Source organism: Lycium ferocissimum, chromosome 11, assembly GCF_029784015.1.
Source record: "Lycium ferocissimum isolate CSIRO_LF1 chromosome 11, AGI_CSIRO_Lferr_CH_V1, whole genome shotgun sequence".
In the NCBI taxonomy this organism is placed as follows: Eukaryota; Viridiplantae; Streptophyta; class Magnoliopsida; order Solanales; family Solanaceae; genus Lycium; species Lycium ferocissimum.
The window spans coordinates 38714262-38729508 of NC_081352.1; the positions used below are offsets into that span (position 1 = coordinate 38714262).

General features: G+C 29.7%; 1 long non-coding RNA gene across 1 annotated transcript in view; it reads left to right on the top strand.

Moving 5' to 3' along the window:
* Positions 1-894: 894 nt before the first annotated feature.
* Positions 895-15247, top strand: part of LOC132036970 (uncharacterized) — a 31607-nt gene continuing 17254 nt past the window's right edge. Inside the window, exon 1 of the long non-coding RNA XR_009409722.1 lies at positions 895-1103. This is a non-coding gene — a long non-coding RNA (uncharacterized LOC132036970). The remainder of the gene's footprint in view (positions 1104-15247) is intronic.

Here is a 15247-nt window from a genome sequence, read left to right on the forward strand (position 1 = left end):
TCATTGATTAATCAACTTTTCTTCTTCGGTATTCCGCTTCGCAACAATGGCAAGTCCTTTCCTTGTCATTGTCAGTCACACAATGTGTACACTGTACAATATGCTGTTTTTCGTTTTATTTTAAGGTGGGTCCAATAATGATGAAATTTAAATTTTGATCTGAAAATAATTCAAATTACCTTCAAACTGATCCCATGTCCAAAACACAATTTCCCTAAGGGCCTGTTTGGAAAGCAACCCATTTTCATGCTTTTATCAGTTACCTGCGGAACTACCTATACCTAGGGAAAAGCAAATGGAGTAGGAGGAAGAATCTAAAATTGTTGAAGACGTGTTAACAAGACCAAAAATGAAATGAGTGTCCTTCCGGAGGATGCCCATTGCAGATTCATGAAGTTAATTTGGGACGGTTAATATATACCCCTCATTTCTAAACTCAGTCCATTTCTGCTTAATTCGAATCATCTAAAAGTTAGGTTAAATATGTAGTCCAATTGACCCATAATCAATTATGACAAAATATTTTTTTAAACTTTTCTCCTAGCTTAAAAAGTTATAGTATATAGCAAGAGAAAAAAAAAAAAAGGTCTCGTTAGACTTGTTTGATAACTAAGCAAATTTAAAGAAACTAAACACAAAAAAATTAATATTTCGTAAGAGCTCGACGGGGTGGTTATGAGCCGTTATTTAACAATCTTTACCTTGCTAGCTCATCCCAATACAAATATTTTTTAGACGGCTCATTAATATGTTCATTTATTGACTCGATCATTACATTATTCTGCCCAACCGAGCCTCCCATTTGACACCCTTATGCTTAAGCATCTCACCAATTGTTGAAATAATCTACCATCAACAGTTTTCTTTCTTATTGTGGGTGCATCTTGTATTCTTGTGTATTCCTTTTTGTTTGGAGTTCTAATGATAATAATAATAATAATAATAATAAAATATTTCAATATATTGTGGGAATAATAGAGAAGATTAATAAATTTAGAACCTAGCTTCTTTATTCATATGCTTCATAAGCAGTATTACATAGAACGGAATATCAAAAATACATACAAGCGATAGATCGATATCCACATTATTTAGAAAGCCAGGTTAAGCATAATTAATTATGAGGATATTCATTATGCATCAGTACAACTCTTCTGGACTTTCTTGAAGATGAAGAAAAAAGGTTGGTTAATGAGAACCAGACGACTGTGTCCAATATGGGATGTCAAGCCCACGTCTGAACAGGGGCATTTTGGACATGTAGATCGGTCGGGTCAATGCCTTATCTTGTAAAAAGGTGATGTCCTAGTAAATTTCTCAATTTGAAAAACGCCGTCTAGAACTACTGGGACACGACTAGTTACCGCGAACCTAAGCCCCTGTGCAGTCATGTCAGGTTTACCAATCACCCAAAAGTTTCCGTTATCACAACGCTGTGTATTATTTGACATTAATGATAATGAGTTAAAATTATCACAAGAAATCAAAATAAGGAAAGCAAATGTAACATTGCCAGGGGCGAATTTGTATGTAAATTTTGGGTCACGTGAACACATCGTCACTCGACTAATCTCGATATATTATGTGTATAATTCTAAAAGTATATCTAATGTCACGGTTTCAATCCCCAGCTTGGGCAGCTTGTTTAATTTTTGCTATTATTTTCTAAAGCTACCTTTTTACCTTCCTTTTTATATTATTACTTTTTTACTTCATAATGCATCATATACTTTTCTTTCCTTTATTTCTAGTTATACCAAGTCTCAATTTTTATTTTTATTTTAAAAAAAAAAAAAAAAAACTCCATGGCTGCACCGCAACGATGAACTCATAAGTCATGACAATCAAGAAACTTAGAAACCCATAGTTGATAGTTAAGCTGCAAGCTAGCAATGAACCCACCAAAACTCATCAAGTAAAATTAGAGTCCCAAGTTTCAAAAGGCAAAATCTATTCTCCATTCTCATATTTATTCTCTATTATAATATTATTCTCTAATCCCAAAACAAAATATCTCAGAACAACAAGTTGTCTGGTAAGTCTTGAATTTGAATTTCGAACACCCTTTTGGTCTTTTTATTGATTTTTGAATTTGGGTTTCTGAATTTTATTGGTTTTTTTGAGTTTTTAAATTTTGGGGTTTATGGGTTTTGACTTTTGAAAGCTCATTTTCTTGGTTCTTTTGAATTTTGGGGTTTATGGGTTTTAAGGAATTTGAAAAAAATTCATTTTTAGGTTGGAGTCATCATTTTGTTTCAAAGGAGAAGTACCATTTGCACTGCGGCTGTAAAGTTTTGGACCTCTTGGATCGTATTTGCACTAAATTTCGAGCTCGGTAGACGGTAATGAACACTTTTCTATAATTTTGAATGCGAAAGGGGAGTGATTCCTCTAATTTATTATAAATGTGGAAGGGTCTCTTACATTTGAATGCAAAAGGAGTGTGATTCATCTATTTTATTATAAATTTGGAAGGGTGTGATTCCCTTATTTTTGAATGCGAAAGGGTGTAATAGTAGGGTTGTTTAGTTTTTTGGATTTTATTAGCTCTGTAGTGTTATGAAAGGCTCTTGAATTTGTCAGCTCTTTAGACTTATGATAGGTTTTTGTTATTTTTATATGAGTTGATATTTCCTCTTCTTTACAAGTATGCATCTCTTTGATGCCATTGTAATTATAAAACAACTTACTTCTTAAAAAAATGTAATTAATTATCTTTTGCTCGGGAAGTCGATGTCCCCATAAAAATTTATATCTTATCTTAAAGTAATGGTGAATCCATCCTCATGAAATCCTGGATTCGCCTCTGAATATTGCATATCATAACTAATTTAGCGTCATGATGCAAATTATTTGGGGGAGGTTTCAAATTTATTTTGAATTTAACTAACTTATTTAGGAGAGCCATGCAATATTTTTTTGTACAAAATATTAAAATTCAGGTAAAATTTATGTTTTAGTTTTTTTTTTTTTGGCAATAAAATGTGAATTATTACCATACCAACAAAAGCAAATTACAATTCGAACGATCACTCATTCAGGTTGGCCAATGTGAATTATTACCTAAATTTATTTTTTAGTTAACTTGGCCAATGTTGAATGACTTTTATATGAAAAAGAAAATAGTTGTGTTGTAAACTTTAAAGTTGAATGATTTTTAGGTGAAAAATTAAAAAAAAAAAAAAAAGGTTTGGTAAGTTTTAAAATCGAATGACCTTTATAATAAAAATAAAAACTATTCATATAAAAAAATTTACTCAAAATTCTTAAAGTCAGACGACCATCGATAAAATTTACTCAAAATTTCTTAAAGAATTATGATCTCCATATAATAAAATTGGTTCCAAAGTTTGATGAAATGTGTAAAAAAAGAGGAGAGTGAATAGCGAGGGAAACGAGGAAACAAAAAACAGTGTATTGGAGAGAATGGTAGCAGGTGGGGTGAGATGATGTGATAGGTCCCGCATTATAAAATCAATTAAATAATCCCCGTCACACACAGTTGTGCCTCATCCAGAATAAAACTTTTCATTATTGCTACCTGGAATTGCATGGCATCCGTCCTTTAATTGCACGTTTTATTTTATAGATATATGAATAAATCTGTTCCCTTCTAGTAGTCTCTATATGTTGCTCATTATTGGTTCACTGTGCGTAGGATTGAAGGGCAACCGTGAAAAATCAAATTAAAGAAAGCGTTTGAACCTTTTGGATAAGAGGTGTCATGAAAATTTCGTGAATATAAAGTAATTGCAAAATATAAAATTTAAGATTATGTTCTTTTAGAAAAATAAATATTTCTTTTTTTTTAACAGACTAATTAAGTAAGAGAAAAGTTCCACAAAATTAAAAGGAAAAATACACAAAAACACCCTCAAACTTGTCTCTAATTACCAGTAATATATTTACACTTTGTGGGAGTTCTATGACCATCCTAAACTATTTTAAACTAAATATATATATCCTTAAGTGATAATGTGACACAGCAAATGTGTTCACTCTCTTGTAGGCAAGTGTGAGCCAAAAAAGTATATAAAAAAAAAAAACTAATTTGACAAGTGTTTATTAATTAGAAACTATACAATTAATTAAATTTGATTAGATATAATCTCTTTCTCTCTCTCTAACCTCTTTCCTCTTTTACAGCTCTGCAACAAAGCCATTGAAAAGCACATTGTCCCCCTCAAATATTTCAATCTTCTCCTTCTTTCTTCTTAACCTACAGTAATCTTTTTTCATTACCAAAACCTTTAAAATCTTCTCTGAAAAACACACAGCACAACCAAAACAAAGAAAGAGAATCATTCAATTTCTTCACCTCACCGGAAAATATTCTCGGCCACTTACTTATTCATTTATCAGTATCTAATATATCAATAATGTAATGTAAAGTACAATCAAATGAATAACTTCCCCTAAGATTTCATTCCTCACCAAAGCTGAATCCATCGGACTCACATAGTTATTACTCAAATTGAATTATAAAATTAGGATGAATAAGACATGTTTTTGCAAATTTATAAGTATCACTTATCTCAATTAGTTGACATCTTAGTGGTTTACTAACATTTTATTTTCAAGTTAATTTTATCTATGAAAACGTGGAGGTTGTTTACTGCAAAGATCACCATAAAAGGAATTGATTCAAGAAGGAGAAAAAATGAGTAAGTAAAAGATCCAAAAACGAAAAAAAAAAATATATATTGAAGGGGAGGCATCAAATGCAGCAACAAAATTTTGGAAACAAGAATATATATTGACAAATACAACCAAAAAGCTTATGTAATTGGCATCATGTTTTAAGAAGAGATGATTGGAGAAGAAAGAATAGGGAAATAAAGAAAGATAAGAAGGTACCAGAAAAATAGGCGCGTGTATTACACTATGCAACAAAGATCTGGGGATGACATTTTAAGAATAGGGAAATAAAGAAAGATGATATTTTAAGAGTGCGCAATATTTCAGTGGGGGATGACAAAGATGTGTCATTTAAGGTCATATTTCAGACCTCATAGAAAAGATAAGTGTATCACTGATAATTTGAAACCAATTTGAGGATGTTTTTATGCATTTTCTCAAATTAAAATATGGGTATACTATTAAAGAGCCAAACTATCTTATTTGACTGCACTTGAAATATTTTTTAAATAATTTTAGTTTACCAAAATTGTATTTCGAAGTACTTTTTACCTAATCTATAAAAATATACCTAAATATTGCAAAATCAATTTGAGTTGACGTAGTAAACACTACTCCAAATACTCAACAACGAGGAAAATGATTGTATTTTAACGAACTGAAATAGGAAATTACAATTAGAAAACAAAGAAATGAAACAGTAACAAAGAAAGGGGACGAGAAGCTTAAAATCAGAGAAAGGAGATGAGAGGAATAGACATTTAACAACAATACGCATAAACCTCCTCATACTCCAAAGAACAAGTTATATAGCTACTATATTTCCTAGGGAAAAGAACACACATGCCCACTACACACAAAATAAGTACTCTTTCATGCTCCCCTTACTTTCATACCCCTAAAATTATTTATCCTTCCTATCTATTGTAGCTTTTGTTGGTAATTGTTTCTTTTTTCTTCTTTATTTTCTTATTTCTCTACTTCTTATCTTCTTTTCTTCTTCTTTTTTTCTTTTTTTTTTCCATATTTGTTTCAAATCATATAATCCTTTATTTTCTTTTTCACCATAACTTGATCTTGTGTTTAATTCTAGCTCCTTTTTTTCTATTCTTTTATTTCTTAATTTCTTGTTCCTTTTTTTTATTTCATTTAATTCGTTTTTAAAATTTTTTTTATCCATGATCTAATTTCATTCACTTTTTTTGCTTTAATTTATTTTTAAATTTCTGATAGTTTTCATTCAATTTTTCTCCTTTTCTATTTTTTTTTCACTTTGTTTTTAATCCTGTTTCTTTTCATAATCTTATTCTACACGCCAGTTGGCTCCTTTGTTTTTTTAATTTTTTTTATATATCAATAAAAAGGATAACTGATATAGCATATTTTTTATTATTCTATATCTAAAAAATAATTTATTCTAGCATATAATATACCAAATCAATATCAATAAAAAGGATAACTGATATAGCATATTTTTTATTATTCTATATCTAAAAAATAATTTATTCTAGCATATAGTATACCAAATCAGTAGCAGTTGAAATATATTATTGCAGTATCCTGTGATACGACATGGTATATATCATATACTGAGAGGTTATCATAGAAGATTAGATCATTTCTTCAAAAAAATTACTACTCAGTCCTCTATGATACCTACATGGTATATCATATACTGACAGGGTATCATAGGGGACTATCAGTTCATTTTTTAAAGAAAAACATTAAGTCCTCTATGATACCGACATGGTATATATCATATACTGATAGAGTATCATAAAAGATTGTATCATTCCTTCAAGAAAAACACTCTTCGACCCTCTATGATACCTACATGGTATATACCATATGTTATATACTAACAAGGTTTCATAGAGGACATGTTCATTCCTTCAAGATTCATAGAGGACATGTTCATTCCTTCAAGAAAAACATAACTTTATCGTCTATGATATTCACATGGTATATATCATATACTATATACTCACATGTTCATTCCTTCAAGAACACAACTCAATCATCTATGATACTCACATGATATATCATATACTGAAAGGGCATCATACATGACAAATCATTCCAATATTACTTAGTCGTCTATGATGCTCACACGGTATATATCATATACTGATAGGGTATCATAGAGGACCGATTCATTTCTTCGAGAAAAATATGTCTCAATCCTTTATGATACCCACATGGTATAAATCATATACTATATACTAACAGGGTATCATGGAGGACAGATTCATTCCTTCAAGAAAAACACACCTTAATCATCAATGGTACCCACATGATATATCATATACTAACAAGATAACATAGAGGATTGATTCTTTCCTTCAACACAAAAACACTTATCAGTCCTCAATGCTACTCACATGGCATATATCATATACTACCAAGGTATCATAAAGGATTGATCCAATTTTTTTTTTAAAAAAATTCTCGATCTTTTATGATACTTACAGAGTATACCATATACCAACAGAGTATCATAAAGGACTAATTCTCTATAATATCCACATGATGTATATTATACTGACAGGGTAGCACATATGACTGATACCTTCCTAAAAAAAAATCATGAATCCTTTATGATACTCACATGGAATATATCATATATTGACAGGTCATCATAGAGGACAAGTTCATTCATTCAATAGAAAAAGAAAAAAATCAGGAAATATAAATACAACAAAAAGAGTTTTATTTTAATATTTTAATTTTTATATAATTTTTAGCAAATTTATTTTGGAAAAAATACAAAGAAGTATGGTCCGATTTTAAATATAAGTTTTATTTTCATTTGCAAAAGATACTTTTTAAAAATATATTTCTATCAATTTAGGTTTTAATAAATAAACTAGTGACTTTAGTTTTTTTTTTTCCTTCTCATGATTACTTGTTGTAGTCTAATTATTTAATTTTATTAAGGTAAAATAGTTATTAAATGCTTTTATTGTTATATATTTAGATCTTTAAAAAGAACAAAAGAAGAGAGAAGATAGAAATAGAAAAAGGCTCAAAAAAGAAAGAAATAGAAAAAGGCACAAAATTTAAAAGAAAAACAATACAAAAAATAGACTTAAAATAACCTAACCAAAAAAGGAAAAGAACATGAAAAGAAACCAAAATGAAAAAAAAAAAAAAAAACAACAACTAGATAAAGAAATTAAAAGAGAGCGAGACAGCAAAATTGAAGCCGAAAAGAAAGAATCTGACGCCGAAATCATTGGGGTATTCGGGTAAATTAATTGATCCACATGAACAGTAGCTATAATAATTAAATTTCAAGGAGGTAAGTCTGGGTAAATATTTGTCTTTTAGTGGGTATTTGGTGTAGCTTCTTACACAAAATTTTGAGCTAACTTTTTAAGCTTTGAGTGAGATATACACATTTCATACATTTTTCATTTACAAATTTTTGAGCGATTTTTTTAAGCCTTGGACAGAAAAAAATTAATTTTTTTTTAAAAAAATAAAAAAATATATTTTTCTTCAAAAAATAATTTCTTTTTTTTTTAAATAAAAAATTTGAGTGAAAATTTCGTATAAATTTTTAAAGAAATCTATTGCTTTTTTTTTTTTTTTTTTTTTTTATAAACTGAAAAGTTTCGTTATATTTTGTAAATACTTTTCTTATTATGTATATATAGGTCAATCTCCCAAAAATGTATGAAATATGTATATCTGGTTCAAGTCTTAAACTTTCGCTCATTTTGTGTATAAAAACATTATGAATTATGTTTATCTCGCTCTGGCTTAGAATTTCGCTCATATTTTTTGTGTATAATGTTCATGTTAGGTTTATGAAAAATTAATACAACTACAACAACATTGTAAACAACTTTCATACAATATTTAATGCTGAAATAAATCACTCAAAATTTTGTGTAAGAAAAATGTATGAATTATGTATATCTCGCTCAAGACTTAAAAAGTTTGCTCAAAATTTGTGTATGAAAGCTGTATTAAAAATTTCGCACACATATACACATTTCATACATTTTTCATACTGTTTTTATACATAGAAAATTATCAAAATTTTTAAGCATTGACTGAATTTAAAAAAATATATTTTTTTTTGGTTAAAAAAGTATGAAAAATGAAGATCCATTATATTTTGTAAATAAAGGTAAAAATTTCTATTAACTTGTCCAATGTTTTGTCCCAAAAAATAGTCCAATAACATTTCGTTGGGTGTTCCATTTGACACTTGCATAAATCCTTGGGGAAAGAACATCAATGCCTACTAGACATAAAATAATTACCTTTTGTGCCCCCAAAACTATTTATCCTTCCATTATAGCTTTTGTAGGTAATTGTATTTTTTTCTTCTTTTCTTTTTTATTTCTCTACTTCTTATCTTCTTTTCTTCTTTACTTCCTTTTTTTTCGTTTTTTTTTCCTTTTCCCCTTTTTTGTTTATTTATTTCTTTCCCAAATCATACTATTTTTATTTTCCTTTTCACCATAATTTGATTCCATATTTAATTTTAGCTCCTTTTGCTCTATTTTTTTTAAATTTCTTGTTCCTTTTTAATTTCATCTATTTCTTTTCTTTTTGTTTTTTGTCTTCATAATCTAATTTCATTCACCTTTTTTGTTAGTTTTAGTTATTATTCTTTTTTTATTTAGCGATTTTTGTTTATTTTTTCTTGTTTTTTAATTTCATTTTTTCAAATTATTTTTTTCTTTAGTTCCAGATTTTTTTTTCATAATCTAGTTCTACCTTTTGGCTCCTTTTTTTAATTTTTATATCAATGAGAAGGATAACTGATATATTATTTTTTTCTATATCTCAAAAAAGCATATTTTAGCATATAGTATACCAAATCAGTAGCAGTTGAAGTATACTATGATACCCACGTGGTATGCACCATATACTAACATGGCATCATAAGGGATTGTCAGTTCATTCCTTCAAGAAAAACACTCAGTCCTCTATGATAACCACATGATATATATTATATACATATAAGGTATCATAGAATGTTGGATCATTCCTTCAAAAAATACTACTCAGTCTTTAATGATACCCACATGGTATATCATACACTAACATGGTATCATACAGGACTGACAGTCCATTCATTCAAGAAAACATTGAGTTCTCTATGATACCAACCTGGTATATAATGTACTAAAAAGGTATCGTACATAGCAGATTCATTCCAATGCTGTTCAATCCTCTATGACGCTCACACGGTATATTCATATACTGCCAGGGTATCATAGAGGACTTGTTCATTTCTTCAGAAAAAAAATTACTAGGTCCTCTATGATACCCACACGGTATATTCATCTACTGCTAGGGTATCATAGAGGACTACTTCATTTCTTTGAAAAAAAAAAACACTCCTTTGTCCTCTATGATACCCACATGTATATTCATATACTTCCAGGGTATCATAGAGGACTGGTTCATTTCTTCGGAAAAAAAGCTCCTCAGTCCTCTATGATACTCACACGGTATATATATTCATATACTGCCAGGGTATCATAGAGAACTGATTCATTTCTTCGAAAAAAACACTCTTCGGTCCTTTATGATACCCATATGGTAAATTCATATATAGCCAAGGTATCATAGAGGACTGGTTCATTTCTTCGAAAAAACACTTTTCGATCCTCTATGTTACCCACATGGTATATTCATATACTGCCAAGATATCATAGAGGACTGATTCATTTCTTAGGAAAAAAACACTCTTCGGTCCTCTATGGAAACCACACGGTATATTCATATACTGCCAGGGTATCATAGAGGACTGGTTTATTTCTTCGAAAAGAAACACTCCTCAGTCCTCTTTGATACCCACACGGTATATTCATATACTGCCAGGGTATCATAAAGGACCGATTCATTTATTCGGGAAAAAAACACTCCTCGATCCTCTATGATACCCATACGGTATATTCATATATTGTCAGGGTATCATAAAGGACTGATTCATTCCTTAAAAAAAAAATCCCTTAGTATTTTATGATATCCACATAGTACATATCTATATTGACAAGGTATCATAGAGGAATAATTCATCCCTTCAAGAAAAACACAACTCAATCCACTATGATACCCATATGGTATATATCATATACTGACAGTGTATCATAGAAGATTGATTCATTCCTTCAAAAAATACTACTCAGTCCTCTATAATACCCACATGATATATCATATAATGATAGAGTATCATAGAGGACTGACAGTTCATTCCTTCAAGAAAAAAACTCAATCCTCTATGATACCATCCTGATATATATCATATTTTGAAAGAGTACCATAGATGACAAATTAATTACAATATTACTCAGTTTACAATGATATACTGATAGGGTAAAGAAGGAAATAAATAATAGAGATGTCATATATATATATATATATACTCGATGGATTAACCTGTAAATTCCTAGGTGTTGAAAGGCCGTTTGAATGTCCAAAAAATGATAAAGGGCGATGTTGGCCGTGATAATCAGAGTGTGGTTAAAGAAGAAGGATATCAAGGACAAAGATTAAGAGAAAGAGATGAACAGTGTAACAAGATTCATAACTGGACAGAGTCCAAATTAAAAAAAAAAAGGGGTAAAAATTGGGAGATAGACAGAAACTTAGAAATATAACTACATGATAAGAACATCTCTCAAGAAAAACTCTATATTTCCCTGCTCTTTCAAATGCCTCAATCCCTCTCCCAGTCCAAAACCTTTGTAAAATAAATTTCCCTGTAAAATAATATTAAGCTTTCAGTGATTTCCTCTTAGTGTGAAGTAGTTTTTGGGTTCCCCGAAAGGGAAACCTCTATCCATCTTCAAGTCATGTAAGTTTTTAACTATGTTTTTGTACTACTCTCCCTATCATGTAAATTATTCCACGTTTATATATATATATATATATATATATATATATATATATTAGTACTTAATATAAGGGAGAATCTCTCCTTTTTGTCGTCCTCACAAACTTTGGTTGGGGCCCTCCTAGGTGAAATTCCAAATTTATCCCAAAGCTTACCTTTAATTTTCTCCCATGCCTATTGATCTTATCTTAAAAGGACAACCTCATGTTGTGAAGATTTGTACAACAAGCTATATAAATTGTAGCCTCTACTTGACCTTTTCTCATGTCATCACCATTAGCTTAATTATAAATAAACATGTGTATTAGATTTTTTTTCGTTATCCTATAAATGCATGTTAGTATATCATAATTTTTTCCTCTCTGGTGAACGTGTGATGTGAGATCGAGAAATTTGGGGATATGCCAGAGTTTATTATATTTTTTTTTTGGTATATGTTGAGGGCGCTTTGTATTGCTTCCGCAACCAATTGCGGATCCAGGATTTTCACTCAGGCGGTTGGGAAAAAAAGAACAAAAGTTAAATATAAAAATAATCTTGCTCTTTGGAATTGAACCTAGGACACTAGAGACAATTTTGAACACCTTGAACCACTTGAGCTAACCTTTTACATTTGTTTAGGGTATTCAAAAGTTAATGTATGTACATAAACATAAAAAATCTACCCTATATATACTATGTAATATTTTGCCGAGGGTGTTCGAACACCCTCCCCAACCTCTAAATCGGCCCCTGTCTGCAGCAAAGGTTGATAATCAATTTTAAAGATACTATTTTTTGGGCGAACTCCTAAATCCTTCTAGCACATTTGCTAGAACATATTGGATAGGCTGAAAGCAACCTCAAAACTGAATAAGCCTTCAAATGTTTAACTTGGGTTTAACTTCCCAAGCATATGAAGTTTTTTGCTTGCTTACTCCATTTGGTTACTTATTGTTTTTTATGGAATTCTTACCATATGTGCTCATCAATTACAATGCACCCTGTTTGACGCTAGCTTGCTGATTTTCTTACTTCCTTTAAAGAAGTCATTTTCCTACAAAAAATAATTTTCTAAATTTTTTGTTGAAAAACATTTTCTGAAAATGTAAACCTCCAAAGTTTTTCTTCTTTAGTAAATGTCGAATATTGTATCCATTTATATTTGCTAATTCTCCTTCCAAACTTCCTTCATGATAAATAATTTGTTCTTTAAGAATTATTCAATTATGTGACTAAGAAACTTTAATAGTTATAAAAACTTACTAACAAATAACGTGTCACTAGATTAAATAAATTATACAATAGAAAAATGTTCATAAGTTATATTTTTTTAATTAAGTTTACTACTTTGTATCATGAATTTGGCACGGGCCTCACTAAACTAGTTACTACTATATGAAAGCATGGGTTAAACCCATGCTTTGTCGTCAGTCATCATTTAAAAATAATAAAAAAATTAGGTGGGCTCCATACTAAAAACACCAAGAATATTAAAAAAAAAAAAAGGAAAAAAAAAGTGGACCCCCCCCATCTCCAAACTCATGTAAAAAAAAAAAAAAGCGGACCCCATATTAAAAAAATCAAGAAATATTAAAAAAAAACGTGGATCCCATATTAAAAAAAAAACAAGCAATGTCAAAAAAAAAAAAAACGTGCACCCCATATTAAAAAATAAACAATATTCATGTAATTCCCAAAGTATTCCCATTAAGTCAATAATGGTGGATTCATTGCCACATGCGTATTAACCCATTAGTGGGAGTAAATGAAATTATTGCAAAGAAAAAAACATGGACCCCATATTATCGCTTTTCTTCAAAAGGTTAAGTAGCCAAATCATACAATTTTTTTTTTTTTATATTAGCTTGAGATCTAATCTAGATATTTAATCGTTGTATTTGCTATTCCGCCATGTCATTTATTTGTTATTTTTACTAAAATAAATATACTTAAAATATTTATATTTTAAAATAAGATAGAATTTAATTACTTTTTCATTTTTTTCTTACTCTAATAAATGTGAAAAGAGATTAATGTCGTAAAAGAAAAAATAATATTAAATGGAGATCAAATAATTAATAAGGTAAATTAGTCAAATTCTAATTCTAATTGACGTTTCCTTAAAAAATCGTGCAAAAGACAACATGACAAGTAAAATGAGCTAAACCAAGAATATTTACAAAAAATTAAAAAATAGTAGTTCTTCGTTTAAATGGAAAATCAAATTTCTATTTTGTTTCGCTTTAAACATGTAAAATTAATTTAATAATTTGAATTAGAATTATCCAAATCAAAATTTGATAAAAAAATAATAAGTATTGTTTAGGTCCAATCTACATACATTAACAATAGAACATTTTATACCTTTAAATTAATCGAATTAAAATTCAAAGTATCAACTGATGCTTAAATATCTATTATTTTATCTCAAAGAGAGGAAAATAGTTTCCTTTTAAAAAGTCTTCTCTTTTAAAAAGTATTAATAAATTTTTGCCAACTTTGTATTCGTAGCAAACACTAATATAATAAAGTTTTGGATACGGAGCACAAACTATAATGTTATATTAATCGTGTTTTGAACATACTCTCTCTCTCTCTCTCTATATATATATATATATATATATATATATATATATATATAGACAAATTTATGTATGTTTATTAGCAATATAAAATATATATATTATCACTACCCAAACACAACTACATATAGATACACTATAATACGCCGTCTAGTATATATATAAATGAGAAAGGATAGATAAAGAAAAAAAAAAAAAGCACAAAAGGACAAAAGCAATAAAGGAGCAGATATTTCATTACCATAAAAAAAGAATACTTACCTAAGCAAAGGTCCCGTACACACAATAGAAATGTTAGGTAACTCGGGTAAATTGCTTGGCTTAATGGGCATTTCGGGTAATAATTTATATGGGGGAAAACTTTGGTAAATACTTTGCTTTTGTGGGGAAGTTTGTCTATCTTTCCCAAAGTCCTTTCCAGTAGGGTTGTGCAAATTAACGGTTAAATCAATAAACCGAACCAATTATTGGGTTTTGGGTTAATAGTTCGGATTAATGGGTTATTGGTTCGGGTATCGGGTGGTGTTCTATGATTATTGGGGTGTCGGTTTGGGTCTCGATTTGACCACTTTTATTAACGGGTGAACCGATAACACCGATAACCATTTATTTAATTATAATTATACCCTTTCATATATAAAATCACTTGACTACACTTAGGGCTCACTTTAGAAACTTTGTCTCTCAGCAAACCCTTAGCGACGATTTCCGCATGCACTATACATGATTTCCTTCTGACTACGTGAAAGTTCATTTTGGAACAATAAATGCCTAGAGAATGTTTCTTATTTTCTTGCAGTGACACGTTATGATAATTTTGGTCCAAGTTTACTTACGTCCTTCCTATTCCAATAGGATAAGTTTGTTCGAAGCTACTTTCAGTTTTGAAGATGAGTTCTTTGTTCTTGGAAAAATTTCGTGTGAAATCTTAACGGTAAAACCGATAACGATCAACAATCGATTAACCAATAACTCAGTAACCGATACCTTAACGGTTCTTTAACTGTTTAACATGTCTACAAACCGATAATCGATAAGTTTAACTGATAACTTTCAAACCCGAACCGAACCACCCGATATGCAACCCTACTTTCCACGCCCAACTACTTCAACTTGATCTGCCCGTCTAGCTTATTTACAACAGTTGAGAACAATGGAGGCAATTTGATTTACACAAGTGGTA